Raw genomic sequence first — 13862 nt, 5'->3', positions numbered from 1 at the left:
TATTATAAGAATAGTTAGTTTATGAAATTAAGAAATTTATGGTTTATATTATTAAGAGAAAAATAAGAGCAAAGAAACAATGTTCATCTTCAATCTTCCTTATATCATAAAATTTGCAATTTAGTTCATCCAAAGGTATTTTTGGGTTAGTTTACTAACTAGTTTCACAATAAAAAACATAATCTTGAATTTGACGGTGCTCAAAACTTTAAAATATTGCCAATTAATAAAAATGAATTGACTAAAATAAGTATTTAATCAAATATTATTCAATCTTTCTTATATAATAAAGTTTACAAATTAGTTTGTCCAAAGGTACTTTTGGGTTAGTTTACTAACTAGTTTCACTAGAAAAATCATGAACATTAATTTTAAATTTCACAATGCTCAAAACATTGAAACACGTGGCTAATTACTAAAAGTGAATTAACTAAACTAATTATTCCATCAAATATTATTAGTTTATACAAAAATTAGTTGGTAGTTCAAAATCATTGATTTCATTTAATATCAATACATTAAATCATTTTTTTTTAAATTTCACCTTAATACACACAAAAAAAATTAATTACACAATGCATAAATTATATACTATGTTGTGGCCTAGTTTTGTTTAAGCACTGGCTTAAAGTCAAGTTCAACAAAAGACATGAACATGCATAATCTTGAATATGCAAAATTTATGGAACCATATGGAGTCATATGCCAAGTTTATGAGGCAATATATTTTGAGAATTTCTATAACCACTTATTTGGCCTATATATATGAGAATTATTATGTAAAGTAGAGGTTACTTGCAAAATTATTTATTATTGTCAATGTTGAGTTATGCTATGAGAGAATCTTCTATAACCATTTATTTGGCCTATATATATGAGAATTATTGTGTAAAGTAGAGGTTACTTGCAAAATTAGTTATTATTGTCGATGTTGAGTTATGTTATGCCAAACATGTGGTCCTTTTTTTACATGGTGTGCTTATGACAATATAATGTTAGTTTTTTCTAATATAAAAGATTGGTTAGCTCAATTTTATGTAAGGAAAATTTTTGGGGCGAAATTTCGCTAATTGGTTTTTTTTTTTGAGATTTCTGAAAAAAAAATCACCTTCCTTTTACACATATATGATTAAATGGATGATATTTGCCAAAAAATTACTAATTTTAATGGTAAATTAAATGTTTTTAATTGAATATTTGGCTACATCCTATATATGACTTTTCAAACCAAAATAATTGCCTATAATACTATAAGTATGCATAATATTTGAATAATTAGAAAATACCCTAATTCATGTGCTTGTGGCATTTTTGGATGATTTTTTCATTTGTCTTTACTATGCATAATTTGAGTTCCATTTGTTTAAATGAATGTGATTAAAGGTTAATAAATTCTCCACCACAATTAAATTTTTAATATTTGGCACATAACTAACACAACAACTATCAAGCATGCCTTGGATGAGACCCTCCCAAAGGTTGAAAAACTCGACACATTCAAGTACATCATGCTTATGTCAGACACTTCCTACGAACCTTGAGTCTACAATAGAGCCAACAATATTTTTTATTGTTGCAACCATAACAAATGCATAGTAAGGAGACACATTGGAGGTTGGAAAATGTAAAGATTCAAGATTGGTTGGAAATGAAAATTCATGCATGCCAAGAAACTGCATACTTGGGAAAGATATTGTAATATTCAAAAATAAATATGTGTTTGTGTGTTTTGGATGAGATTTTCCAAGCTTGAATTCCTGGTGAACTTGCATGAATGGATGGAAAGACTTGTAAATAAGAATCTACATTGTTTTCCATGGTCAATAATTGACTGCACCACTAATAAATTAATAAATATTCAATGCTAATGGCCATAAGTTGACCAAAGATGTTCAGTTTTCATTTGAAGGTGTTATGAAAGGCTATGCTTTAGAGTTTGCAGTGAAATGACATTAGTCATTAATAAAGGCAGTGGAAACTTTGAAGAGAGGACAACATAGAAGGTTTATTGAAGACATACCTATCTAGATAAAGATGTTCATGGTGGAATGGGGTATGCTACCAAGCCCCATTGAGATGAAAGCATAATCCCTACATGGGGTGTTGGAAGATCAATAATGGTCTAAGTAGTGGAGCTTGAAAGAAGATAATAGAAACAACATTAAAAGTGTGTAAATCTTGTATAAAGCTAGCACCGATATCCATCTAGAATATGGAACAATGCATAGGATGAGATAAAGAAAGAAGATTTGGTCAACCTTGCAAGAGATAAAAAAGATGTGTTGGTGTAGACAATTGAGGAGATTATAGAGTTGGGAGAAATTTTTGAGGAGTTGATATGGTCATTGAGTGATAACATTAAGGGACACATGTTGTTGAATTGTATGTGTAGATATATGGCTCAAGGTCATTGACCCAAATGATTTTTTGGAATCTATCGGGGACTAGGACTAGGAAGACACATTTGAATATGCATTTTGAGTATACATTGTTTACGTATTCTAACCTCGTGGATATTTGTGACAAGAAGGGAGCAAGCCTAAATCATAGTGATGTTAGTCCATCCTACATCCTACCCCCTATTCCTTTTGATATTTGCTAGAATCCGGTGACCCTTTTTGCATAGAGTGTGAGAAAGTGCATCATTAGGGGAATTTTAAGGTCTAAATGGGCCTCCTAAGAAAAATGTACAACCAAAATAAACTTTATAAGAACCAATAGGATTCACGATGATGATGTCAACCATGGGGGATGATTCACTATTTTTGGAGTAAAAAAGTAAAAATATTAAAAACTAATAAAATAATAAAACTACTTTTTCAACTCATATTTTCAACTTATCTCCCTAAGGTTTTACTCAAATTTCGAGCAAGATTACTCGTTGGATGCAAAATTTAATTCCTCATCCAAGGACTACCCATGTTGCATACTTTTGATGGACCCTCCTACATGAAAAATTAGAAATACATGAAAAAAAGTGATTGTAGTCACGTTTTTCATGTATTTCTCATTTCTCGTGTAGAAGGGTCCATCGAAAGTATGCAACATGGGTACTCCTTGGATGAGGAATCAAATTTTTCATCCAACAAGTGTTGCCGCTCGAAAATTGTAATGGCAGAAGTGTCCTCAGACACGTAATTTTATTAATCAGAAAAAATAATTACATAATAGATTTTACAAGAGTTTACACCCGAACATCCAAACACTCTTGCAATGAGCTATTTATAAGCTCCATGTCCTAACTACCTCTAATTATGGATCACTTATTAAATAACAAGTGTCCATTTATAATAAATGCTATTCAAACCAACTAGCTAAAAAATATCCTAAAATAGAGCCTAAGATACGACACATTTGGAGAGTCATATCTAGTTACAACAATAAACTAATTTTAAATAATTAAACATTCTAGAATAATAATTATTAATTTAATATCTTAAATTAATAATTATTTTATTCTAATTTTATAACCTATGATAAGATTGTATTTTTGGATCATCTAACATTCCCCCCTATGATCCAAAGATACATTAGAACAGATACCAAGTTCATCCCTGATCTTAGTAAATTTTATTCTGCCAAGTGGTTTCGTAAAAATGTCGGAGATCTGATCTTCAGAAGGACAATAAACTCGCTTGAGGACATCTTTGGCAATGAGAGATCTGATATGATGATACTTGGTGTCCACATGCTTTGTCTTTGAATGAAAAACTGGGTTCTTGGCAAGTTTGATGGCTGAATAGCTGTTAATGAATAATGATGTAGCTTCTGCTTGAGAAATGCCCAAGTCCTGCAAAATTCGGCGCAACCAAACAATTTCACATGCTACTTCCCATGCTGAAATGTACTCTGCTTCTGCGGAAGAAGTGGCCATTGTAGCTTGTTTCTTACAACTCCAAGATACTGCTGCTGACCCCATGTTCATTAAATAACCTGATGTTTATGCTCGATCATCAATATTCCCAGCAAAGTCGGCATCGGAATATCCACCAAGTACAAAATTTTTAGTCTTTATGTAAAGAAGACCAAAATCTTTTGTTCCTTGGATATATCGAAGAACTCTTTTGGCTGCATTCCAATGGCTGTCTCGTGGTTCCTGCATAAAACGTAAAAGAATACTGACTGCATAAGATATATCAGGACGAGTATTTGTCAAATAAATCAAGCTGCCAATCAACTACCTGTAAGTTGTACTGTCCACCTTTCCCCCCCTTCAAATTTTTAAAGTTTCAAGTTTTGCTCCATGGGGGTGAGAACGGGCTTGCAATATTGCATGCCAAATTGCTGAAGAACCTCTCCTACATACTTACTCTGAGAAATGAAAATATGATGTGGACGTTAGAAGACTTCAACTCCAAGATAGTAGTGAAGTAATCCCAAATCTGTCATCTTAAAACCTTCATGTAACTCCTTTTTCACTTGTGCGATATGATCATCGTGGTTGCTAGTAATAATCAAATCATCTACATATATAACAAGAATTACCAGATATTTTCCCTGTTGTCGCACATACAAAGTATTATCATATTCACTTCGTTGAAAACCAACTTTCTTAAGGTATTCATCCATCTTTGCATACCAAGCTCGGGGAGCTTGTTTTAATCCATATAAAGCCTTGATCAATTTGCAGACTTTATGTTCTTGCCCTTCAATTTCAAAACCTGGTGGTTGGGTCATATACACTTCCTCCTGTAAATCCCCGTTGAGAAAATCACTTTTCACATCCATTTGATGAACTTTCCATCCTTTCTGAGTAGCCAATGCAAGTGTTAATCAGATGGTGTTCCATTTAGCTGTAGGAGCAAAAGTTTCCTCATAATCGATGCCTTCCTGTTGCGCAAAACCTTTTGCAACAAGTCGTACTTTATACTTTTCAAGTTCTCCCTTCTAATTATACTTAATTTTGTAAACCCATTTGCATCCTATGGGTTTAACATTTGATGGACAATCAACAAGTTTCCAAGTGTTGTTATCAATTACTGCTTGATATTCTTCAACCATAGCCTGTTGCCATTCTTTATGTTTTACTGCTTCTTTGTATGTGGAAGGTTTAGTAAAATCATTTGCTATCAAGGCAAAATGGCCTTCACTTCTATGTGCCCTTCTGGTGCCTGTTTTATTCTGCTCATCAGGCTTTACATCTTTCAAAAGTTGAACTGCCCATTTCGGTAGTTGGTGCTCACTTGTTTGCACTTCTGTAAAGTCTCCATCATTGTAAAGAGGATTAATATAAACTGATGTTCTTCGTTCAGGTGAAGAGTCTGGAGAATCATTGTTAGAAGAACTGCTGCTACTTGGAGATGCGGATGAACTGCTAGAAGACCCAGATGATGTTGTTGATGTAGATGGACTGGATGACTCATCTTCAGAGGAAGGAAAATCAAGTTCATACCAGTTTGGTGAAGTTGGTTGACTTTTCATTTTTCCATTTCTTTTACTGCCCTTAGTTTCTACCTTGTGAAGAAGATTTTCGATTTCTTTAGCGCTCTTACTCTCAGTTTCATCAAAAATGACATCCCTGCTCACAATGAATTTTCCACTGGTGAAAAGATGATACCCTTTCTTCTCATCAGAATAGCCAATCATTGTGCAGTTTAAACTTCTTGAGTCAAGCTTAGTTCATTTTTCTTTTGGAACTAAGGCATAACATACTGATCCAAAAACTCTAAGATTTTTAACTTGATGTTTGAAACCAAACCAAGCTTCATAAGGTGTGATTGTGTCTAAAGAAGCAGTTGGAGATCTGTTTCTTAAGTAGACAGCTGTATGTATTGCTTCTGCCCAATATGTTGGACCTAACCTCTTGAAAGTTAACATGGATCTCGCCATTCCTAACAAGGTGTGATTCATTCTTTTAACTACTCCATTTTGCTGTGGAGTGTAAACATTAGTAAGATGTCGTCTTATGCCATTTTCACTGCAATAATTTTTGAATTCATTTGACGTGAATTCTCCCCCATTATCTGTCCTGAGAGTACCTATCTTTTCTTAGAATTCATTTTCAACAAGTTGGCGAAAATTTTTAAACTTCTCAAATCCTTCTGACTTGTTCTTCAAGAAGTAAACCCAAGTCATTCTACTGGAATCATCAATGAATAGTAAGAAATATTTGCAACCACCAAATTAAGTTTGTAGTGGTCCAAAAACATCATTGTGAACTAGTTGTAGCCGCCTATTTGCACACCATGAACTTGTTGGAAAACTTTCTCGACTTTGTTTGCCATAAATGCAAGCTTCACATTTTGCATTTTCCCTTTTGAAAGTGGGGAGTCCTTTAACCATTCCTTGTTTCTACAATTGAGAAATACTCTCAAAATTTAAATGTCCATATCTTACATGCCATAGTCTTATAAGTGAAATACCTGTAGTCACTGCCCCTGCAAAATCCGAATGCCTTGGAATAAATGTCCCTTTCATCCGTAACAGTTTTCCATCTTCATAACCTATCATGACAGTTTTCAAGTTCTGTTTGACTGAATTAATCTTGACTAAACCATCTTCCATAATCACCTGATGTCCTACTTGTTGAATCATGACTAAAGAGAGAAAAATTTTCTTAAAAGTTGGTACATACCATACATTGGAAATCATTTTTCTCCAATGCCAGGGAGAAAAACTTTAACTGCTCCTTTTCCATAAGGAGTATGTTTTGTATCATCAGCAAGAAAAATGGAATTAAGTTGGCAATCTTGAAATTTCCAAAAAAAATCACGTCGACAAGTCATGTGATGTGTTGCCCCCGAATCCAAGATCCAGGCATCTTCATAATCACTTCTAAGATGTGATGAAAATTGTGATGTTGGTGAGGAAGTAAAAACATATTTTGAGTTATCATCATCTTGATCATTTGCAAATTGCGCTGAGTGATGCTGAAACTTGGGAATTTTATTAAGAGATGTTTACCAATCTTCAGCATAATGGCCAACTTTATTACATCTTCGACACACAATTTGACTTAAGTCTCTTCCTCTTCCTGAAGATTGTCCTCTGCCTCCACTCTGACTTCTATGTTGAGATTGTCCTCTATCTTGATTATTATTTCCTTGTCCCTAAAAATTGCCTCTTCCTTGGTAATTACTCCTTCCTGAACTTGTTATATACCTAGGGGGATAATATGGGGTACCAAGGGTGGTACCCCATATTATCCCCCCTAGGTATATAACAGAACTGTTGCCTCTATTAAAGTTGTTTCCTCTGCTTTGGCTTCGACCTCGACTTTGTGCTACTTGATTCTAATTTCCTCTGCCTCTGCCTCGAGAACTGTCTGCTGATGATTTACTAGTGCTGGCCTTTATGAGAAAAAAATCTTCACCAACTTTCTTCTTCTTCCCAAAGGTTTTATCATGTTGAGTCAACATTTCATAGAGCTCATCAAACTTTAGTTTCTATAATTTCCCGGTTAAGTATAGAGTCTCCAAAAAATGCATGTAGGAAGAAGGAAGTCCAACAATTACAATTGTTACCATAAAACTATCATCTATTGCTGGAAAACCAACATTAATGATTTCCTGCCTAATATTCTTAAGTCTTGAGATATATTCAAGTACATAACCTCCTTCAGTCAATTTTTGTTGTAACAATTTTAATTGTAGATCAACTTTCTTTGATTCAGGCTAAGTATCAAAGAGGTATTTAAAATTTTTCAAAGCAGACCATGCATCTGTAGCATTTTCTATATGGACATACATTTCATCATTCACAAAAGATTTAATAAGAGATAAGGCTTTTGCATTCTTAACTTCCCATTTTGCTAGTGCAGCTGCATCTGTGTGTTTATTCGACTTAATATCCTCATCACGTATACCCTGCCATAATTCATTATAAATGAGAGTGCTTTCGATGATACGGTGCCATGTTTTATAATATTTTGTGCCTTCAAGTTTGTCAGAATCAGAAAACAAATTAATCAACTTAGACATTGTAGCATTGAAGCGTCACACCAAGAATCAGACCAGAAATGACAAGATGGACAACACAACACACCACGCACAAAAAGAAAAAAGAAAGAAGAAGAAGATCTATCGGGGCTTGGCCTTGTGCCTCGTATAGTTGTTGAAGCAGGGGAAAAATGACTGAGCTTTGCACTTGGCTCTAGTCAATTTCTCAAATGTTTACAAGGTAACTTTCAAAATTTGACTTTTACAATGATGCTCTTGCAAAAACTAGTAAAAAAAATATGTTACCCCCCTCAAAGTAAAATTACTTTGAGTTACAATGCCACACTTATTTCTCCAAGAACAAATTACAAACAAAATCTCCTTATTACTCCAAAAAAAAAATTACTGCCCTAAACATTTACAAATAACCCCTCACACCTTATTTCTCCAAAAATATTATTTTACAAATAATAGAAAAATCCTTCGCTCTCCAAATTACAAATTACAAACTATATAACAAAAACCTTATCTCTCCAAATTACAACCTATAAAAATCTTATTTCTCCAAATTACAAACTATAAAAAAAACTTTATGATTCACCTTATTTCCCCATTACAAAAAAAACTTTATTATTCACCTTATCCCTCCATTAACATTACTTTCTTTTCTTTTTAAAACTCCCATTAAAAAAGGTGAATTTTACGTGAACTTCAAAAATGTGAATAAATCTACTTTTAAAGCATACATCATGCTTTAAAAAAAAACACATCCTTTGACCATTTAAACTAACTCACGCTGGCTTTTAGAAATCCACGCTGGTTTGCTCACGCTGGCTCTTTGCAGTAAATTATGAATGCTCACGTTTTTGTCAAAAATCCTTGGGACGCTTGGGGTTTCGAAAGGCCTTAAAGTTGCTGCTGTTGCTGAGGGAAATTGAAGGGTCACTCCTCCAATTCAACCAATGAATTGGACTTTCTATAGGCTTCCCAAAGGTGAGAAGAAGCCCGCCGAGAAGAAGCTGGTTGCAGAGAAATCTTTTGCGGCCGAGAAGAAACCTATGCCAAAGGCCAAGAAGAAGCTCCCGAATTTCTCCACGCTGATCGGGTGACAAAGTTCTTTCTCTCCTATTGATCTGCCCCAATTCACAGCACACTATCCTGTCCTGATGAAAAACTCTTCTGCCAACTTCACCAAAAAGCAAAGCATGGTTTTGAAAATCAAAAGTGGTCAGCATATATTTGCATAACAACGATTCTCCCTCTTTTGGGAATAATCCAATCGGCCAATTTCAGCGACAATTTTTACATTACGTGGGGCAATGAAAACATCAAATTTTCAGACGGTGCATCTCATCTTGACCAACAACTCAAGTGTTGGATTTGGGTCGAAACATAATTGTTTGTTTGGCAGCATCAACATGAACATATCGCTGGTGCCCTATACTCTGCTAGAATAGTCGCAACATAGATCAATTCATAAACAATTTTCAGTACAACGTGAAACTTTTTCTTCCATTTCTAGTCCAAAACGCTTCAGACTCAACTTCTTTGGCACTGAATGGGTCCTTACTAATTCTACTGGGGGTACGATTATTGGTGTAGAGCTTTATCTGAAGAAGAACAAGTAGCAGAGGGAGGGATGGCAGTTTCTTGGATGCAGCAGCACTTCATTATTTTTACATTCTCTTTTTTTATTCTTTTATAATAATACAGAAATTGGTTTTCAGATTTAACAATCTAAAAACAATAATAAAAATTATTTTCTTTTAAATAAAAAAGGACAAATTCCATACCAATCATATGCTGAGCAATTCAATGGAGTTTTCAAAAACTTGTACAGCTAGAATCTCCTCTTCACATGCACTGCAGCATTACTGGAGCTCTGATACCACAATAATGGCAAAAGTGTCCTCAGACACGCAATTTTATTAATCAGAAAAAATAATTACATAATAGATTTTGCAAGAGTTTACACCCGAACATCCAAACACTCTTGCAATGAGTTATTTATAAGCTCCATGTCCTAACTACCTCTAATTATGGATCACTTATTAAATAACAAGTGTCCATTTACAATAAATGTTATTCAAACCAACTAGCTAACAAATCTCCTAAAATAGAGCCTAAGATACGACACATTTGGAGAGTCATATGTAGTTACAACAATATAATAATTTTAAATAATTAAAAATTCTAGAATAATAATTATTAATTTAATATCTTAAATTAATAATTATTTTATTCTAATTTTATAACCTATGATAAGATTGTATTTTTGGATCATCTAACAATTTGATTAAACCCATAGGGAGATAAGTTGAAAATACGATTTGAAAAAATTAGTTTTTTTATTTTTTCCCTCTAAAATTTGATGCTGTAATCTAATCTTATTTTATTATTTCCACTATTATTTTATAATTTCCTTAGGAGGCCCATTTTATACCTCAAAGTTCCCCTAATGTAAACCTCCGATAAATAAAAGGCACCTCAGGCTTCTTTTCATCATCACTGGTGGACTATTTTAGCTTTCTAGAAGAATTCAACATAACTCTTTTACCTTGTTACTATTATGGAGATGTGAACTTTGTGAATATTTTGCAATTGGAGACTCGTCCTTATTTTAGAGACACCATTTTAGGATAATTAATGATTGCTCATTTATATATTATGAGTACTTTTATTGTTGAATATCCTTTTATGGTTATTGTATTCAATATGTTTTGCTAGGGTTTCTATATCCCTTGTCTAAATACATATCTTTACTTGAAACTTTTGGTGAAATGTTGCATGCTTTAATTTAGAATCTTGAGAATCTCCTAGAGAGATTTTCTCTTGATTTTATCCCCGTATTGAATGATAGCTAGGGTTTTAAAATGGAAACCTAGGGTCTCCCCCCTTATTCCTTTCAAGGGTTTGATATCTCCATAGTAATTTTATATTAGACTCCATTACCCAAGTAGTTAGTAGGCATTAGTTTCCACATTGTTGGTCAAAACTATTTAAACTTCATATTTTCTCTCTTTCTTAACCAATTTAAGATTCAAGATTGGTTGGAAGTGAGAATTCATGCATGCCAAGAAAGTGCATACTTGGGAAATATGTTGCAATATTCAAAAATAATTATGTGTTTGAGTGTTTTGGATGAGATTTTCAAAGCTTGAATTCTTGGTGAACTTGCATGAATGGATGGAAAGACTTGCAAAGAAGAATCTACATTGTTTTCCATGGTCAAGAATTGAGTGCACCGCTAATAACTTAATAAATATCCAATGGTAATGGCCATAAGTTGACCCAAGATGTTAAGTTTTCATTTGAAAGTGCTATGAAAGGATATGGTTTAGAGTTTGTAGTGAAATGACATTGGTCATTAATAAATACGTTGGAAACTTTCAAGAGAGGACAACATAGAAGGTTGATTGAAGACATACCTATCTAGATAAAGATGTTCATGGTGGAATGGGGTATGCTACCAAGCCCCATTAAGATGAAAGCATAATCCCTACATGGGGTATTGGAATATTAAGAATGGTCTAAGTAGTGGCGCTTGAAAGAAGATAGTAGAAACAAAATTAAAAGGGTGTAAATCTTGTATAAATCTAGCGTCGATATGCATTTAGAATATGGAACAATGCATAGGATGAGATAAAAAAAGGAGATTTGGCCAACCTTGAAAGAGATCAAAAAGATGTGTTGGTGTAAACAATTGAGGAGATTTTTTATGAAACCAGCTCACAAAAAGATAGAAAATATAGATCAATGCCTTAGAATTCAGCCTCTTCGAGGGGGCAACCTCCTTTACATTACACAAATGAACAATTCTTGGATGATTGAAATGATTAAAACTCCTTTCTATATATAGGAGTTTAAGGAGTCACAATATAATCAAGCCGACATAACAGTAATAACATAAGGGCACAACAATAACAATAGTGGGTTTCTATGGGGCACACTAATAACAATATGGGTATAATAGGGCACAATAATAACAATAAGGGATACAATGACAATAGTAATGGGGGAACCACTGGTATTATAGGGACCTAACATGACCCTCTCCTTCAGAAAACCGTTGTCCTCAACGCTTGAGTAGTTCTAGATGCTTCTGTATAAAATTCTCATCCTCCCATGTCGAATCTTTAGCGGATAAGTTCTTCCACTTGATGATCCGTAATTGATCGATTTCGTAGTTTTCGAGTTCTTGTTTCTGTGACTGCTTCAGGTTTTAATATGATTTTTCGTTCCTCATCAAGTTCTAGAAATATTGTTTGAACTGGGAGCTTGTCACCTATAACCTTATTTAAACATGAAACATGGAAAACTGGGTGCACTCGGGAAACTGCAGGAAACTCCAATTTGTATGCCATAGTACCAATCTTTTGCAACACCTCGTACAAACCATAATACTTTGGTGATAATTTATTATCCTTCTTAGATTGATTGAGGGAAATTTTTTTATATGGTTGTAGCTGTAGGAATACCCAGTCACTTACATCAAAACTTATTTCGCTGCGATGTTGGTCTGCCTGTTGTTTCATACTATTCTGCGCCAACGTGAGGTTATCCTTTAAGAGTTGGAGAACTTCTTGTTGATGCTCGATGTGATGTTCCACTGCTTGAACCTTAGAATTTTCTCTTAAATATGATGTGATGGATGGTGGATGATATCCATAAAGTGCCATAAATGGGTTCATTTTTGCTGCAATATGGAAGGAAGTGTTATACCACCATTCAGCGAGAGGCAACCATTTGACCCATTGTGTTTGTTTATCAGATACAAAGCAACGAAGATATCCTTCCAAACATTTGTTTACTATCTCAGTTTTCCCATCAGATTGAGGATGATAAAATGAGCTATGAGCTAACTGAGTACTGAGACAAGAAAATAATTTTGTCCAAAAATTTCCAGTGAAAATGGGATCTCTGTCACTTATAATAATCTTTGGGTTTCCATGTAGATTTTTAATTGTTTCCATAAATGTAGTAGAAATTGTACTGGCTTTAAATGGATGCGATAATGGACAAAAGTGTGCATACTTGGTAAGTCTGTCAACTACCACCATGATGACACTCTTTCTTCGAACTTGGGTAAGCCTGTAATAAAATCCATTGAAACCTCCTCCCATCGTTGGCTTGGAATAGATAAAGGTTGTAATATACCTAGGGTCTTAATTGTTTCAACTTTATTTTGTTGGCAAACCAAACATTCCGCCACAAACTTTTGAATATTCGATTTAAGGCCATCCCAAAAAAAATATTTTTTAACCCTGTGGTAAGTTTTTAAAAATCCTGAGTGCCCTCCTAAGGGAGAAGTGTGCGAATTTTTTGTTTGAGTTGGGAATTATTACATAGGTATAAGCGATCTTTGTACCATAACGAATTATTTTTCCAGCTAAATGTATTAGATGTACTGGGATCTTGTTGTAGCTTTTGAATGAGTGCCCACACTTCTTCGTCATTCTTCTATTCATCCCTTGCTTCGTTTATCCAATCTGGTTGGATAATAGAAATGGAGCACATCAATGCTTCCACATCCTCATCCTTTCTTGAGAGTGAATCTGCCACAACATTTTGCTTCCCTTTTTTGTAGATGATTTCAAAGTCATAACCCAACATCTTTGTGACCCATTTTTGTTGCTCTTCAGAGGATAATATTTGTTCTAAAAAGTATTTAAGACTATCATGATCCGTTTTTACCTTGAAGTGTCTTCCCATTAGGTAAGGTCTCCATTTCTTAAGTTCATGTAGTATTGCCAACATTTCCTTCTCATAAATAGCTTTGTGTAAATACTTTCCTTTGATTGGATGATTTTCGAAAGCAATGGGTCTTTCATCTTGCATTAAAACAACACCAATTTCATTTCCTGAAGCATCACATTCCACAATAAAGGTTTTTGTGAGTTCCAGCGTAGCTAAGACCGGTGCTTGGCACATTGCCTCTTTAATATGTTCGAGGCCTTTGTTGCTTCTGGAGTCCATGACAATGAA

This window comes from Pinus tabuliformis, chromosome 8, assembly GCF_031772625.1.
Source record: "Pinus tabuliformis cultivar Carrire ecotype Pingquan chromosome 8, CPIR1, whole genome shotgun sequence".
In the NCBI taxonomy this organism is placed as follows: Eukaryota; Viridiplantae; Streptophyta; class Pinopsida; order Pinales; family Pinaceae; genus Pinus; species Pinus tabuliformis.
This window is presented reverse-complemented; position numbering follows the sequence as displayed.